This window comes from Stegostoma tigrinum, chromosome 7 (genome assembly GCF_030684315.1).
Source record: "Stegostoma tigrinum isolate sSteTig4 chromosome 7, sSteTig4.hap1, whole genome shotgun sequence".
NCBI lineage: Eukaryota > Metazoa > Chordata > Chondrichthyes > Orectolobiformes > Stegostomatidae > Stegostoma > Stegostoma tigrinum.
Window position 1 is genome coordinate 75,383,724 of NC_081360.1, and position 16,056 is coordinate 75,399,779.

Consider the following 16,056-nt stretch of genomic DNA (forward strand, 5'->3'; position numbering starts at 1 on the left):
TAGAATCCAGTAGCTATTCACAAGCAGTACTTAAAAAAAATAGAAATATTCAGTAGATTAAGCAGCGTTTGTGAAGAGTGTGGCAATGTTAGCATTTAACATTGATGATCTTTATCCTGATGAAATTTGAGATGTTACCCATCGTAAGCATGTATGGAAAGAGGTAACAGAAATGTGGTTAGGGTTTCAGTAGTAAATGGTTTGATGACATAGCTATGTTTCATTATTCAGAGATAGAAGGAAGATATCTTTGCAATGGAGCAGATCCAGTCAACACGTCCCTTTCTGCTTTCCTAAGAAGGATAAAAAATTTTTTTTAAATTGTATGTATAATTCTATATCTGAAAATTCCATAGCATTTTACAGCTAAATGTATTATTTTAAAAGTGCAGTCACCATTTTAATGTATGTAAATGTTACAGTCAATTTGAACACACCACCCAAATGACAATTTCATTCAATTTTCCGGTGTTTGGTGAAGGGCAATGTCAACATTTCAGGTTGATCACCATTTTATAACAAGTACAGAAAAAGTTGAAAATTCGGGGGGCTTGGAACAGCGCAGGGTATGCACATGAATAAGTGGAAAGAGGGTTCACCAATTTTTGACTTTTTTTCTCCATTCATAGGTAGCTATGCTGTATAAACAACAGCTGTCAGTTTAAGTAACTGTTTAGCTCAGTAGTAGCACTGTTGGCTTTGATGTAGAAGGTCCTCTGAAACACCAATAATAATAGGACCTTTTAGAATATTGATGCAATGTCAGCATCATCTTCTTTTCAGGTGTGTTCTTAAATTGAGGTGCTATATATCCAGGTGATTTGGAAAAGATTTTGTGGCAATTATTTTTAGAGATTAAGTACCATCAGTATCTTGGGCAATACTATTCTGCACCCAAAACCACCTAAACAAATTAACTTAATCATTTTTTTGCATCACCATTGAGAGATATTGCGACACTTAGCTATATGTCAAATGATTATGCATTTAAAAAAATGCTTCGGCGTATTTGAGGAAATGAATGTACTACTTGTATAAAGATGTCTGATTTTCTTTCTTTGTAAGAATAGAAAGTGTGATATGGAAAAAGAAATTAGACTTGGTTCATTTGATATGTGATTTTTCTTTAAAAAATGCTGTTTCATAATCTAGGCACAGTTTGCTGAATCAAATTCAGCATTGTGGACACATCAGTTAATTGTTTCAGTTTGGTAACTTCTTGCAAGTTAACTCCTGGCTACATGTGTAATTATTTTCAAATCAAATGCACCATTACAGATTTGAAAGTGAATATCAAAATATTCACCCTTTCTGTTGTTGTGTTGTCATAAATTATCTGTGATACTTGTGATGAAAGATGTATAATTTATTTTTAAAAAAAGGAAAAGAAGTGTAAATGCTGGTAATCAGAAATGAAAACAAATTGCTGGAAAAGCTCGGCAGGTGTGGCAGCATTTGTGGAGACAAATCACAGTTAACAATTTGGGTCCAGTGACCCTTCTTCAGAACTGGCATGAAGAAAATGACAAGGCATGTGTAGGAATGTCCCAGTGACTAACGACCATGTTGACTGACTAATACACATGAAAACCAGATTTCATTCTGGGATCTGACTTGTTCAGAGGTACCATCAGCTGTGTTCATAATCTCCCAATCCCAACAGTAGGTTAAATTTGGCAATGAGAGCCAACTCGTGATGCTGACCTCCTGGGATTTGAGTAAAGAACAAATAATTACTATAAAATCAGTCTCTATGTACTGTGTTGTCAGATATGGGTCAGTCACTCTAGCTGAATGATATTGTAATTTATCACTGGTTTCACCATAAAGGTTTGTAGGTACTTTCCATACCAGGTGCTCATCATGATTCTACTATTCATCTAAGCCTTCCAGTCTTTCACTATATCTCAACTTTACCTTTTGTTTCTTTTTCCCTTTCTTCTTGCTCTGTGCTTGCATGCAACCTGATACATCTGTAAAGGAGGTTGCCAGCATTTTTTTTGTGCATATCTTTGGCTAGACCAGTATTTATTGCCCATTTGTAATTGCACCTCAGAAGGTGATGGTGAGCAGCCTTTTTGTTTCAGTTCATACAGGGTGCATACTCCCACAATGCTGTTAGCATAAAGGTAGATAGGGAAAGGCAAGACTGTGAAGAGATTTGAAGATGAACAAAAGAATTTAAAGTTACAAGCTTTGGTTGACTGGATGCCATTAACATTCATTCAGAAAAGATTAATGGTTGAATGACACTTGGGTAACAAGACACTACATTTTGGATGTACAAAAGTTGATGGAGATGTAACGGAAGCTTGGATGTGTATATCAGCAATAAAAGCTCTATAAAATTATAAAACTGAGATTCCCAGCTTGATTAAGTGAAAAGGATTACAGTCTGATGCTTCCAAAGGTAAAAATGGAAGGGAGTTTGTAATGGAGTGAGTGATAACTCTGCAGAAGTTAGACCATTCCACATTGGACTTGAGGATATTTATTTTGTTGCAGTGGAAAAAAGTGTTATCCAAATAGAGGTCCAAGCTTGTTTCTAATACCCAAGAGATGTTTAGGTCAGAGATTACTCTTGCTATTACAAAATTGTGCTTGTCAAAACTGACTATATTTTCATTCCACAATACTGGGAAGTATACAAATATTCAAGTTGAATTTAGCTAGTTGTTCCATTGGGTTAGTTTTTTTTAAATGACAGCACTGTACATCTATTCCTTATACTTCCATAGCGCACTGTGGTGGCTCATTGGGTAGCACTGCTGCCTCATATCACCAGGGATCTGGGTTCGATTCCACTCTTGGGCATCTGTCAATGTGGAGTTTGCACAATCGCTCAATGTCTGCATGGTTTTGGCTGGGTGCTCCGGTTTTCTCCCACAATCCAAAGATATACAGCTAAGGTGGATTGGCCAAGCCAAATTGCCTGTAGTGTTTAGGGATGTGTAAATTAAGTGTCTTCGCCATGGGAAACACAGGGTGAGAGGGAAAAGGTAGGAGAATGGGTCTGAGTAGGACGCTCTTCGGAGGATCGGTGTGGACTTGTTGGGCCAAAGGACCTGGTTCCACGCTGTAGAGATTCTGTGGTTCTAGTCTAAAGGTGTGACTGCTGCTCATTTTGGAATACAACATAAGACTAATGTCTTTAGCAGCTTTAAAAGTGCTTAGTATTTATAATGCTGGAAGGGTAGAGATTTTGTCTTAACCAGACATGAACAGGTACTGTACAGAGTTGTCTGTCCTATTTTATGAAGCTTTTCAATAAACCACTATATATTTGCTTTTTATACTAGAGTATAGTCTTTCTTCAGTAACTTCAGAAAGAGAATCAATGTGGTTAAGAACGCGTTTAGTATGCTTGCCTTCATTGCTCAGATCATTGACTGTAGGATTTGGACGTCATGTTGCAGTTATACAGGGCACTGGAGAGGCCACTTTTCAAGTATTTTGTACAGTTCTGGTTGTCCTGCTGTAGGACAGGTATTGATTGCAGCGTGTTCAGAAAAGATTTACCAAGATGTTACTGAAACCTGGAGGATGTGAGCTATAAGGATAGGCTAAGACTTCTTTCACTGGAGCAAAAGAGGTTGAGTGGTGCCCTTTACAGAAGTTTATACAATCATGATGTGTAAGGATACGGTGAATAACCAAGGTCTTTTCCCTAGGGTGGGGAGTTCAAAACTAGGGGGCATAGATTTAAGGTGAGAGGAGAAAGATTTTAAAAAGGGACCTGGGGTGGCTCATATGTGGAATGAAGTGCCAGAGGAAATGGTAGTAGCGAGTGCATTTACAGCATTTAAAAGATGTTTGGACAGGTACATGAATAGGAAGGGTTTATAGTGATATGGGCCAAATGCAGGTAGGTAGGACTATAGCATTTTTGAAACTTAGTCAGCTGGACGAGTTGGACCGAAGGGCCTGTTTCCGTGCTGCATGACTCTGACTCCAACTCTATTAGTCCAAATTTGGTGACATTTGTTTCTTTCAGCTGGTTTCTCAAAAATGAAACCAGAACTCTGTTTCCTTTTGCATTCAGTAATACAGTGCAAATTAAGCCCTATATCCTTGGTTGCTACAACAGCCACTGACAATGGCCAATGTGGAAAATGCTCGAGAATACTCTTAATCTTGCAGCAACAGGTTTGACAGATACTGAATCAAAGTACCATTTGTACCAGTCCTTGTTTGCCACACCATATTTGTAATGTTGTCGGGAAAAGAAAAGATGACATCCTTGGCCACCTGCAGTTGAACTTGCCCAGAGTCGAGTCTCACAGCCAAACAAGTATAAACCTGTAAGCGACTTGCCCAGGCAGAATTAAAAGCAACCTGAGTTGCTGAATAAGAGATTTGTTTACTGTAGGGAGTTGATTTTGTATTTGCTAAGGTTACAGCAGTTAAGTATCTACTGAAACCAGATAAGAAGGCAGGCTTGTTTCTGAAGTTCCTAAAATACTGCTTTTCATTTATTGCAATGTCTCTTTGGATAATACACTCCTGGGAAAGAGTGCTTTATTAATAGCCTATGTAATTGCATTCATCATACACAAGAACAATCTCAGGCAGGTAAGTTATTGTAATCCTTTTGTTTTAGATAGTCTTTCTGTGGTGCTTTTTGCATAAACATTCTGACTGTTGTAATTTTAAAACATGCTATGTAACTTTTATTGAAAATGGTATTAAGCGCTGAATTTGTTTTCTTATCTCCATGAATACGAAGTTTTTAAATCGGGAATGACTGTGTTGTCCCTTCTAAATAGAGCTGGTTTTTGCTTATTTTCTCCCAGGGCGTACTATACAGTAGGCCAAGAACAAATAATTTTCTATAATAGCTGGAATATGATACACTGTGCGAAAGAATGTGGAATTGAGATCTCAAGAATGGCACAGAATTGTTTGAGCATTCATTCTACATAAAACTGAGAAGCATTTCAATCAACTGTGTATTTCCTTCTAGATCTCCAGCTGTCTATGTACTCCTGTCAGGGTACTGGTCTAATGTTTAACCCCTTTAATGTCCATATATTGTTCAAAATATACAAGTTATGATACATATAAACAACTTAAATTAATGGTAAATAGTGCTGTTAAGGAGCTGTTTAATGTTTGGATTGTTCATTCCAAACATAAGTACATAATGTTCACAGTGATTAGTGATAGTTTGGAGCCAAATAGTTAACTCTCTATTATTCCCTAACCTCCCCTCCATGCTAGAAGGGAAGGTTAGAGAATAATAGTTGCCACTATGGTTGCCACTATGACAAACTCCAACGATATAAGTATGCTGAAAGAGTAGGCTGAGGAGCTGTTGGTGCACAATAGCATAGAGATCTGTCCTCCTGGGGCAAACTTGCCAGGTATATGTTGGTTAAGCACTGCACTGTGAAACCTCTCTGATGAAGGGTCTAGGCCCGAAACGTCAGCTTTTGTGCTCCTGAGATGCTGCTGGGTCTGGTGTGTTCATCCAGCCTCAAATTTTGTTATCTTTACTGTGAAACCACTGTTGGCTGGTTATCTTAATGCTGCATATGCTGAAATGGAAGAAAAAGCAATGTTTGAAATCTGATGTGTTTTTTGAAATTTCTCCTTCTGTAAATTGAATGTTTAGTACATATACTGTAAATGATCTTTGCCATTGCAACCTCTGAGAACAATAGGTGAGCACATTTTCTCCAGAAATGTAGATGTTGGAAATTTGGGAGGACGCCAGGGAAAATTGGTTTTAGAAGTAAGGCAGAGGGTATTAGAGATACAAGAAGCTACTGACTTCAATTTTGACTGAGAAAAAAGTGATAATTAAGAAAAGTAAAGGAGAGATAGAAATGTGAAGAGAAGAATTATCTTAAAAGAGGAGTTTAGAAGGAACAGGAAAATATTGAGCTAAAAGTGGAGAAGTGACTCTAGTTGAATACTCATTTGAAGGATAGGAGAGCAAAACAGGTTAAAGTAATTTATAGGAAGAATATTATCAAGCTGGAGAGGAATCAGAAGAGGTTTACCAGGATGTTGCTAGGTATAGAAGATTTGAGTTATAAAGATAGGCTGGATCTTTTTCACTGGAGCGAAGAAGGTTGAGAGTCGATGTGATAGAAGTTTATAAAGTAATGAAAGGTATAGATAGAATTAATGGTAGTTATCTCCCCCCCTAGAATGGGGGATTTCAAGGTTGGGGACACATTTTTAACGTGACAGGAGAGAGATTCAAAAAGGATACATAGAGGGTGACTTGCATGTGGAATGAACTTCATGATGAAGTAGTGGATGCTGGTACAAGTACATCATTTAAAAGACGTTTCGACAGATAGATGAATAGGAAAGGTTTGGAGGGATATGGGTCAGGGGCAGGCAAGCGGGACTAGTTTAGTTTGAGATTATGTTCAGCATGGACAGGCTGGACTGAAGAGTCATGCAGCACAGAAACAGACCCTTTGACTGTAAGTGCATTGTTGATTTGGAGTTGGGGTGGAATGTCGTTCAACAAGGAACATGGAGGTTTTGGAAGTAAAAAGATGTGATAAGAAAGTCTCATTTAGAAGATTAGTAGTGAAGTGAGGGGCTTTTAAGGGATTACTAAAGAATATGTAAAAACAAAGGTAAAGTTGCTGTAGTCCCAGAGGACCATGGGGCTGCCCTCTCGTAAGAGTGAGGAAGAAATGACTAGTGGTGAGTTCAGTGTGAGGGTCACAACATCTCAGGGTAAGGGGTGAGGTTGAGAAGGTGGGGCCTTCAAGGTAACCTCAGCTAATGCAAGAATTGAACCCATACTGTTGGCATCATTGTCTGCATTGCAAACCAGCCTTCCAACCAACCCCTGTAGATTACGTATCATGAGGATAATATACATTTTCTTGCTGAGTGATGAATCTGAGACTAGTGTAGACCCTGACTTATCAACATTAAAAGACATCGCTGTCTGCCGTATCTTTTGATTACTTCAGTTATGCTCCAGAATGTTCAGATAATTTAGCAGAATTGCCTTCTCAAGAATAAGCAGTGAATGAGGAAAGGTGACTGCAGTATTTTTTTTAAGTTTAATCGAGTTGTTTTAATTCACTTGTTTGTCTACTTTGCACTTGATATTTGCTGGAACATGTGAAATTTAACACAAAAGCGCATCAAATCAAATTGCCTGGAAAGTTAATTATCCTGTGTCTTTTGAGACAATCTGATTGTACACAGAAGGAAATTTTCTATTCTGCAAACCCCAGGTTAAATGGGATTCCAGAGTTAGATTTTGTGTTAGGGAGGTTGACCTACCAGAGTTGTGCCAAAAATCAGTATAGATGCTAGATATCAAAAACACTGCTTGGAAGGTAACATTACCGAAACATCAAGTGTAATCCTATAAGTGGTATGAGAAACTGCTGATAGGGACAGATAGATATGTGTAGAAAGAATGTTGACAAGTATGCTGGACTTTGAAACACACTATTAGCTTCTGAAATATATATACAAGTGGAGACCATTCAGCTGTTCTGGCTTCATCCATCATTATTTTAGAACATGGCAAATGTGTGTCTCAGCTAAATAAACTTGCTTTTGTTCCATATGCTTAGTTGTCCTTACCTAAAACAACTACAGATTTTTCAATGAACCTAGCCTTTTGGGGAAAGGGAGGCCCAGACTTTCACAATGTTTCATCAAAATTTACCCCCTGATCGCCCCCTGAAATTAGTGGTTACTGGACCTGGACTCTTGTCATCAGAGATTTGTTTCTGTGGACCTACCTTATAAATTTTTTTCATCCTTTTAAATATTTTGGTTAGATTTTATCCACCTTTTTAGTCTATGTTTATGCAATTTATCATCATAATTTAAAGCTTTAAATGCTCTTCTAATTCTGGTGAATCAACACAGTACATCCTCCAAGACCAGCATGTTTTTTTCCTGCGTGCCTGTGACTAAAGAGAGCTGAAACATCAGTTCTTCACTTCTGTGTTCCAATTCTCTTGAGATCAAGGACAGCATTCCATTTGAGTTTTTGAACCTTTCTCAAGCTTTTAATGTTTTTTTTATAAAGATGAAAGGTATCAAGTGGAGGCAGTTCTCTGTCGTCATGGAAGTTTGCAGTGGACTGTTGATCTTATGCTGAACAGCGTCAGAGTTGCCCTTTTTAGGGATATTTTGTCTGAGGCTGTGTTGGCCATCGTGGTCTAAGAAGAGACTAGAATTTGAAAATATTGCTAGATAACAACAGTGATCTTGTTCCAATGATTCATTGTCTTTTCAAAAACAAAAAGAATCCCTAAACTTGCAAATGCAAATAAATGTGCTATTGGCTTCCTTTTAATAAGTACTAAATCTAATTCTAAATTGCTATCTCTAAGTATCTCTACTAAGCATCTATCTTGAAATTTCAGAAGGAATTCAAATGAGGTTGCCAGGAGTTTGTAGCTGCTGCATCAGGAATGTTGTACATGCTGTGGTAGGAGTTGAGACAGTTGGCAAATTCATCAACCTATGTTCTTGATTCCTTTGTCTGCAGCTCTTTTCTTTTTTTAAAATTTAGCGGTCAACTTGTCAATTGGTTTAGTGATTGTCTTGCAGGAAAGGTAGTAACAGCCTGATATTCATTTCAGGTGAACAGTTAGTTTTGCTTTTCAAAACCTCTGTGAAAGTTAAACTTCATTCTTCTCACTGCAAGCAGTTGAGCATTGTGTTCTCTGTCATATTGAATGAAAGTAGGCTGTATTAGAAAAAAAATCCATTGGAATCAAATGTTTCACCAAAATGGTTTAAAATGATTACAATAAATATTTCTGAATAAGCTTCAATTTTCAGTTTTTATGGAATGGCATTTTACTTTATTCTGTTCCTTTGCCACATTGGCATACAGGCCAGTGTCTGTGCCATTCTTGCAGCAGCCTGATGCAATCAGCTAAGGATGACTTTAGACGTTTCTTGACCTCCACACTCATGCAGTAGCATGATTGGTAGAATATACTAAGACATTGAATGATCTGCATTTCAACATTTTTAGTTCTATTTTATAATCTGTTTGATAAGCTCTCTACTTCTGCCTCGCCACCCGCTGCGCGCCTCTCTCTGTCTCTCTCTCTCCCCCGCTCACTCTCGCGCGCTCTCGCCCCCTCCCGCTCCCTCTCGCGCTCCCGCTCCCTCCCCCTCGCGCTCCCGCTCCCTCCCCCTCGCGCTCCCGCTCCCTCCCCCTCGCGCTCCCGCTCCCTCCCCCTCGCGCTCCCGCTCCCTCCCCCTCGCGCTCCCGCTCCCTCCCCCTCGCGCTCCCGCTCCCTCCCCCTCGCGCTCCCGCTCCCTCCCCCTCGCGCTCCCGCTCCCTCCCCCTCGCGCTCCCCTTCTCGCCCTCGCGCGCCCCTTCTCGCCCTCGCGCGCCCCTTCTCGCCCTCGCGCGCCCTCGCGCTCTGTCTGTTCTAGAGCACCTCATGCCACTTAAGTCGTTTTGACATGTGGTCGCTATGGGAAACAGAAAGAGCACTGCAAAATCTTATTTAAAAAAAATAGGGCAATGACCAAGTAATCTGTTTTACCACACGAGTTGAAGATTAAAGGTTGGCCAAGACGTTGGGGAAAAGCCCCGCAGTCCTTCATCTGGTACCAACAGGATCTTATGGCATTCCTTCAGTGTTGCACATGTGTCTCTGACTGTGATTAGGTCTGTGGAGTGGGATTTGACGAATACTCTAAGCCATGCTCATTAGTTGAATCAGACAATGTTTTCAGAAAAGCCTATCATTATTCTTGGATAATGTTGTAAGAATTGTCAGGTTTTTAAAAATCATTTCTGGTTGCTGTATTCAGTGTACATTTTGACTAATTGTATGAAGTATTGTGTTCCAATCATTATTTTCTGCACTGAATATGCCATCTGTATAGAATGTGTATTCACTAATAGATTATAATTCAAATTTCACTCACAATGCAATCTTTTTAGCTTTATGTTTAAATTCTTTTCTGGAAGTTTCAAAAAAGAAAATTTATTGTTTTTTGTAGGTGTAAGGTTTCCGGCAATGACACCACCCTAACCAATATACTTCATATTCCTGAGTGAAGTCGACTGTCCCAGATAATTGGGATTCAGAAACTAGAGGGGGCAACCGCTAAGGGGCTGCCAGTAGGTGAGTACATCGTGTTTGAAAATCCAAATTTTGTGTTTATTCTCTTCTGCTTTAATGGTGATTTTGTTTTAAAAAGAAAACTTCCTTGTTGTTTTCCCTTCTTTCTTTGTCGCCCTTTTGCTGAAAGTATCAGCTGCTTGCTGGTACTTGTTTTCACATCGGCTGGTTTCCCTACCAAAGCTCAGATTTTGCACTGTAATTGAGTGTTTGCCGTTATTACTGTTCTTGATTTTGATTTGATCGGATTGTTATTGTCACTGTATGGAGATAGTGAAAAGTAGGATTTGCCTGGAGAGCAGGCAAAACAATATCACAAGGGTAATAGAACGGAATGCAGTTATAGTGTTAAAGCTACAGACAGGGTGCAGAGAAAGATCAACTTTAATATGTGGAAGGCCCATTCAAAAGCCTGATTACAGCAGGGATAAAGCTGATCTTGAATCTGTTAGTATGTTTTCAAACTTGATCTTGTGTTGAGCACAAGATGCATCGAAGAGAATATAACTGGGGCAGGAGGGGCCTTGGATTACGTTGGCTGTTTTCCCAAGGCAGCAGGAAGTATAGATGGAGTCTGTGGTTAGAAGGCTGGCTTGTGTGATGGACTGGACTGTATCTGTGATTCACTGTAATGTATTATGGTCTTAGGCAGAGCAGTTGCCGAGCTAGGGTGTGAGGCATCTGGATAGAGTCAAAGAGATGTACAGCACAAAAACAGACCCTTTAGTCCAACTCATCCAAGCTGACTAGATATCCTAAATTATTCTCACCCCATTTGCCAGCATTTAGTCCATATCTCTCTAAACCCTTCCTATTCAAAAGCCCATCCTCATGCCTTTTAAATGTTGTAATTGTACCTGCTTCCACCACTTCCTCTGGCAGTTCATTTGATACATGCACCATCTTCTGTATGAAGAAAGTTGTCCCATGGGTCCCTTTTAAATCTTTCCCCTCTCGCCATAAACCTATGCCCTCTGGTTAGAACTTCCCTATCCTGGGGTGAAAGCCCTCATGATTTTATAAACCTCAAGAAGGTCATCCCTCAGCCTCTGATCCTGCGGGAGAATATACCCTATTCAGCCTGTCCCTATAGCTCAAACCATCCAACCTTGGCAACATGCTTGTCAATCTTCTTTGAACCTTTTCAAGTGTAACAATGTCTTTCCTATAGCAGGGAGACCAGAATTGAACGCAGTATCCCAAAAGTAGCCTAACCCATGTCCTGTACAGCTGCGATATGATATCCCAACTTCTATACTCGATGCTCTGACAAATAAAAGCAAGCGTACCAAACGCTTTCTTCACTCCCCTGTCTACCCATGACTTCACTTTCAAGAAACTGTGAACCTGCACTCCAAAGGTCTCTGACAATATTGTGCAGCACCCTTTCTCTAAGTGTATAAGCCTTGCCCTGATTTGCCTTTATAAAATGCAGCACCTCATATTTTATCTAATTTAAACTCCATCTGACCAAGGTCCCATTGTGCACTAAGGTAACCTTAGAACATGGAACTGTACAGCGCAGGAACAGACCCTTCGGCCCACAATGTTGTGTGGAAAATGACGCCAAATGAAACTAATCCCTTCTGCCTGTTGTTGGACCATGTGCCGCCATTCCTTGCATATTCATGAGCTTATCTAAAAGTCACTTAAATGCCCTCATCCTATTAGGTGCAAACTTAGTAAATATATCTTTTATATTCACATCCAAATCATTTGTATAAATGATGAAAGGCAGTGCCCCATGTTTTATATTTGTGATTTTTTTCTCACATTTTTAAAATGATTCTATGCTAAGGTAGAAATAGTTATAAACATATGTATGTTTCAACAATATATTTCACTCAAATTTAGAAATGAATGGTAATCAATTTACCTTGCTGGTAATGATGCTTCAGCACGATTGGCCATTTATCCAATGTTTGGCAATATTGTTGCTGGATATCTGCAAATCTGTTGCTGTGCTGCCATGTTCAAATTGACTTCAGGAAATGGAAAACTGAAACTGAAATTGTTGTAGAGATAATGGAAACTGCAGATGCTGGAGAATCCAAGATAACAAAGTCTGAAGCTGGATGAACACAGCAGGCCAAGCAGCATCTCGGGAGCACAAAAGCTGACGTTTCGGGCCTAGACCCTTCATCAGAGAGCCTGAAATGTCAACTTTTGTGCTCGTGAGATGCTGCTTGGCTTGCTGTGTGCATCCAGCTTCAGACTTTGTTATCTGAAATTGTTGTATCTCAGTGATCCACCTTCTTCGAAGTCAAGCAGTGAGCTGACACTCAAAATACATGTTGCTGAAATCTGTAACACACCCAGGAAACCAATCAGAAAAATTGGCTTCATAAATAGAAATGTAGAATCAGTGAGGAGCTGCACTTTGAATTACAGGCTGCAAGAGGAGATGTGAAATGGTAGGTGTGGAAAAGGGATGAAGGGGGACAGATGCTGAAAAAGGGGGCTGCAAAAGGAGGTGGGAGGAAAAGGAGTTTGCAAATGGCAGTGGATTGGGGGTATAGGAAGGATGCCTGAATGGAGAATGAGGTGAAAGAGGCTGCTGAAGATGGATGATAAAATGTGAGGCTGGATGAACACAGCAGGCCAAGCCGCATCTCAGGAGCACAAAAGCTGACGTTTCGGGCCTAGACCCTTCATCAGAGAGGGGGATGGGGTGAGGGTTCTGGAATAAATAGGGGGAGGCGGACCGAAGATGGAGAGAAAAGAAGATAGGTGGAGAGAGTATAGGTAGGGAGGGGATAGGTGAGTCCAGGGAAGACGGACAAGTCAAGGAGGTGGGATGAGCTTAGTAGGTAGATGGGGGTGCGGCTTGGGCTGGGACGAAGGGATGGGTGAGAGGAAGAACAGGTTAGGGAGGCAGAGACAGGTTGGACTGGTTTTGAATGCAGTGGGTGGAGGGGAAGAGCTGGGCTGGTTGTGTGGTGCAGTGGGGGGAGGGGACAAACTGGGCTGGTTTAGGGATGCGGTGGGGGAAGAGGAGATTTTGAAACTGGTGAAGTCCACATTGATACCATTAGGCTGCAGGGTTCCCAGGCGGAATATGAGTTGCTGTTCCTGCAACCTTCGGGTGGCATCATTGTGGCAGTGCAGGAGGCCCATGATGGACATGTCATCTAAAGAATGGGAGGGGGAGTGGAAATGGTTTGCGACTGGGAGGTGCAGTTGTTTGTTGCGAACTGAGCGGAGGTGTTCTGCAAAGCGGTCCCCAAGCCTCCGCTTGGTGACCCCAATGTAGAGGAAGCCACACCGGGTACAGTGGATGCAGTATACCACATTGGCAGATGTGCAGGTGAACATCTGCTTAATGTGGAAAGTCATCTTGGGGCCTGGGATAGGGGTGAGGGAGGAGGTGTGGGGGCAAGTGTAGCATTTCCTGCGGTTGCAGGGGAAGGTGCCGGGTGTGGTGGGGTTGGAGGGCAGTGTGGAGCGAACAAGGGAGTCACGGAGAGAGTGGTCTCTCCGGAAAGCAGACGGGTGGGGATGGAAAAATGTCTTGGGTGGTGGGGTCGGTTTGTAGATGGTGGAAGTGTCGGAAGATGATGCGTTGTATCCGGAGGTTGGTGGGGTGGTGTGTGAGAACGAATGGGATCCTCTTTGGGCGGTTGTGGCGGGCGCAGGGTGTGAGGGATGTGTTGCAGGAAATACAGGAGACGCGGTCAAGGGCGTTCTCGATCACTGTGGAGGGAAAGTTGTGGTCCTTGAAGAACTTGGACATCTGGGATGTGCAGGAGTGGAATGTCTTATCGTGGGAGCAGATGCGGCGGAGGCGGAGGAATTGGGAATAGGGGATGGAATTTTTGCAGAAGGGTGGGTGGGAGGAGGTGTGTTCTAGGTAGCTGTGGGAGTCGGTGGGCTTGAAATGGACATCAGTTACAAGCTGGTTGCCTGAGATGGAGACTGAGAGGTCGAGAAAGGTGAGGGATGTGCTGGAGATGGCCCAGGTGAACTGAAGGTTGGGGTGGAAGGTGTTGGTGAAGTGGATGAACTGTTCGAGCTCCTCTGGGGAGCAAGAGGCGGCACCGATACAGTCATCAATGTACCGGAGGAAGAGGTGGGGTTTGGGGCCTGTGTAGGTGCGGAAGAGGGACTCCCTTCTTCGCTCCACACTGCCCTCCAACCCCACCACACCCGGCACCTTCCCCTGCAACCGCAGGAAATGCTACACTTGCCCCCACACCACCTCCCTCACTCCTATCCCAGGCCCCAAGATGACATTCCACATTAAGCAGAGGTTCACCTGCACATCTGCCAATGTGGTATACTGCATCCACTGTACCTGGTGTGGCTTCTTCTACATTGGGGAAACCAAGCGGAGGCTTGAGGACCGCTTTGCAGAACACCTCCGCTCAGTTCGCAACAAACAACTGCACCTCCCAGTCGCAAACCATTTCCACTCCCCCTCCCATTCTTTAGATGACATGTCCATCATGGGCCTCCTGCACTGCCACAATGATGCCACCCGAAGGTTGCAGGAACAGCAACTCATATTCCGCCTGGGAACCCTGCAGCCTAATGGTATCAATGTGGACTTCACCAGTTTCAAAATCTCCCCTTCCCCCACCGCATCCCTAAACCAGCCCAGTTCGTCCCCTCCCCCCCACAGTACCACACAACCAGCCCAGCTCTTCCCCTTCACCCACTGCATCCCAAAACCAGTCCAACCTGTCTCTGCCTCCCTAACCTGTTCTTCCTCTCACCCATCCCTTCGTCCCAGCCCAAGCTGCACCCCCATCTACCTACTAACCTCATCCCACCTCCTTGACCTGTCCGTCTTCCCTGGACTGACCTATCCCCTCCCTACCTCCCCACCTATACTCTCTCCACCTATCTTCTTTTCTCTCCATCTTCGGTCCGCCTCCCCCTCTCTCCCTATTTATTCCAGAACCCTCACCCCATCCTCCTCTCTGATGAAGGGTCTAGGCCCGAAACGTCAGCTTTTGTGCTCCTGAGATGCGGCTTGGCCTGCTGTGTTCGTCCAGCCTCACATTTTATTATCTCACCTCCACATCATGTCTGGTTAGCATGCAAAGCAATACTTTTCACTGTATTTCAGTATGTGACATCATATCAAGTCAAGTTTAAAGTGATTTGTAATGCAACGTGTGGACCATTGCACACCACCAAGGAACCAGTACCCAGTAAAATGTACTCTAGCTGGACTTGCAAGACAGCAGGGAACAGAATTGAATTTTAGAAAGGAACTTAAACGGTTTTGACAACATTCAAAACTTTTGGAATCCCTGAGCTGCATCTTGCTAAAGGAAGTGAAACTCAGAGTTGGAGAATTATTGACAGTTTAACGCGAAAGCTTAAACAAACGATTCGATACTGTGTTCTTGTTGATGTCTGTTAAAATGCTGCACATGTTAAAGCCGTTGCAAGTCATTAGATTAAAGTGGTGTAATGACATCCAAAATTCTGAAACCATTTGTTTAAGCTCATCAAATGGAGTACTATTTTCAATTTTAACCTTCTTTTGCTAGCAAAATGTTTTAGTCCGTTGATCTTTCTTGAATAAGTACAAAGTGAAACTATTCCACTGCTTTTTTTTTATAAGGCTCTTCTGGTGCAGTAGCAGTGTCCTTATCTCTGAACCAGGAAGCCTGGCTTCAGTTCCCACTTGCTCCAGAGGTATGTTATAACATACCTGATGAGGTTAATGAGAAAATATCCCCCATAAATCCACCTCCTTTTCATTTCATTTGAAGGCGCATCAAAACATGATTTTGTAATAACACTTGGAGGTATTGCAGCTTGGACATGCTAGACAAAGTTTTTAGTAGCTGTAATTTAATTCTAGTAACTTTTTTAAAAAACATCTTTGTATTAAGAAGATGAAAGATCTTTGCATTTATTGCAGTTTTTACAGTTTAGGATGTCTCCAAGCTTTATAGCTGTCAAATTTTACAGCCAGTGCTTTACTGTAACCCCTTTGTGGAAAAGC

The 16,056-nt window shown here is 41.9% G+C and overlaps 1 protein-coding gene across 8 annotated transcripts in view; it reads left to right on the forward strand.

Moving 5' to 3' along the window:
* The window catches only part of spopla (speckle type BTB/POZ protein like a), a 198,277-nt gene that overhangs the window by 104,435 nt on the left and 77,786 nt on the right, over nt 1-16,056 (forward strand). For 6 of the 8 annotated variants that reach the window (XM_048534638.2, XM_048534634.2, XM_048534633.2 and 3 more), the window contains one exon: nt 9,973-10,097. The gene's annotated coding sequence lies outside the window, so the exon portion shown is untranslated. Of the gene's footprint in view, nt 1-4,282; nt 4,302-4,422; nt 4,573-9,972; nt 10,098-16,056 lie in introns of those variants that run through there. The other 2 variants (XM_048534639.2, XM_048534635.2) reach the window with 2 other exon arrangements.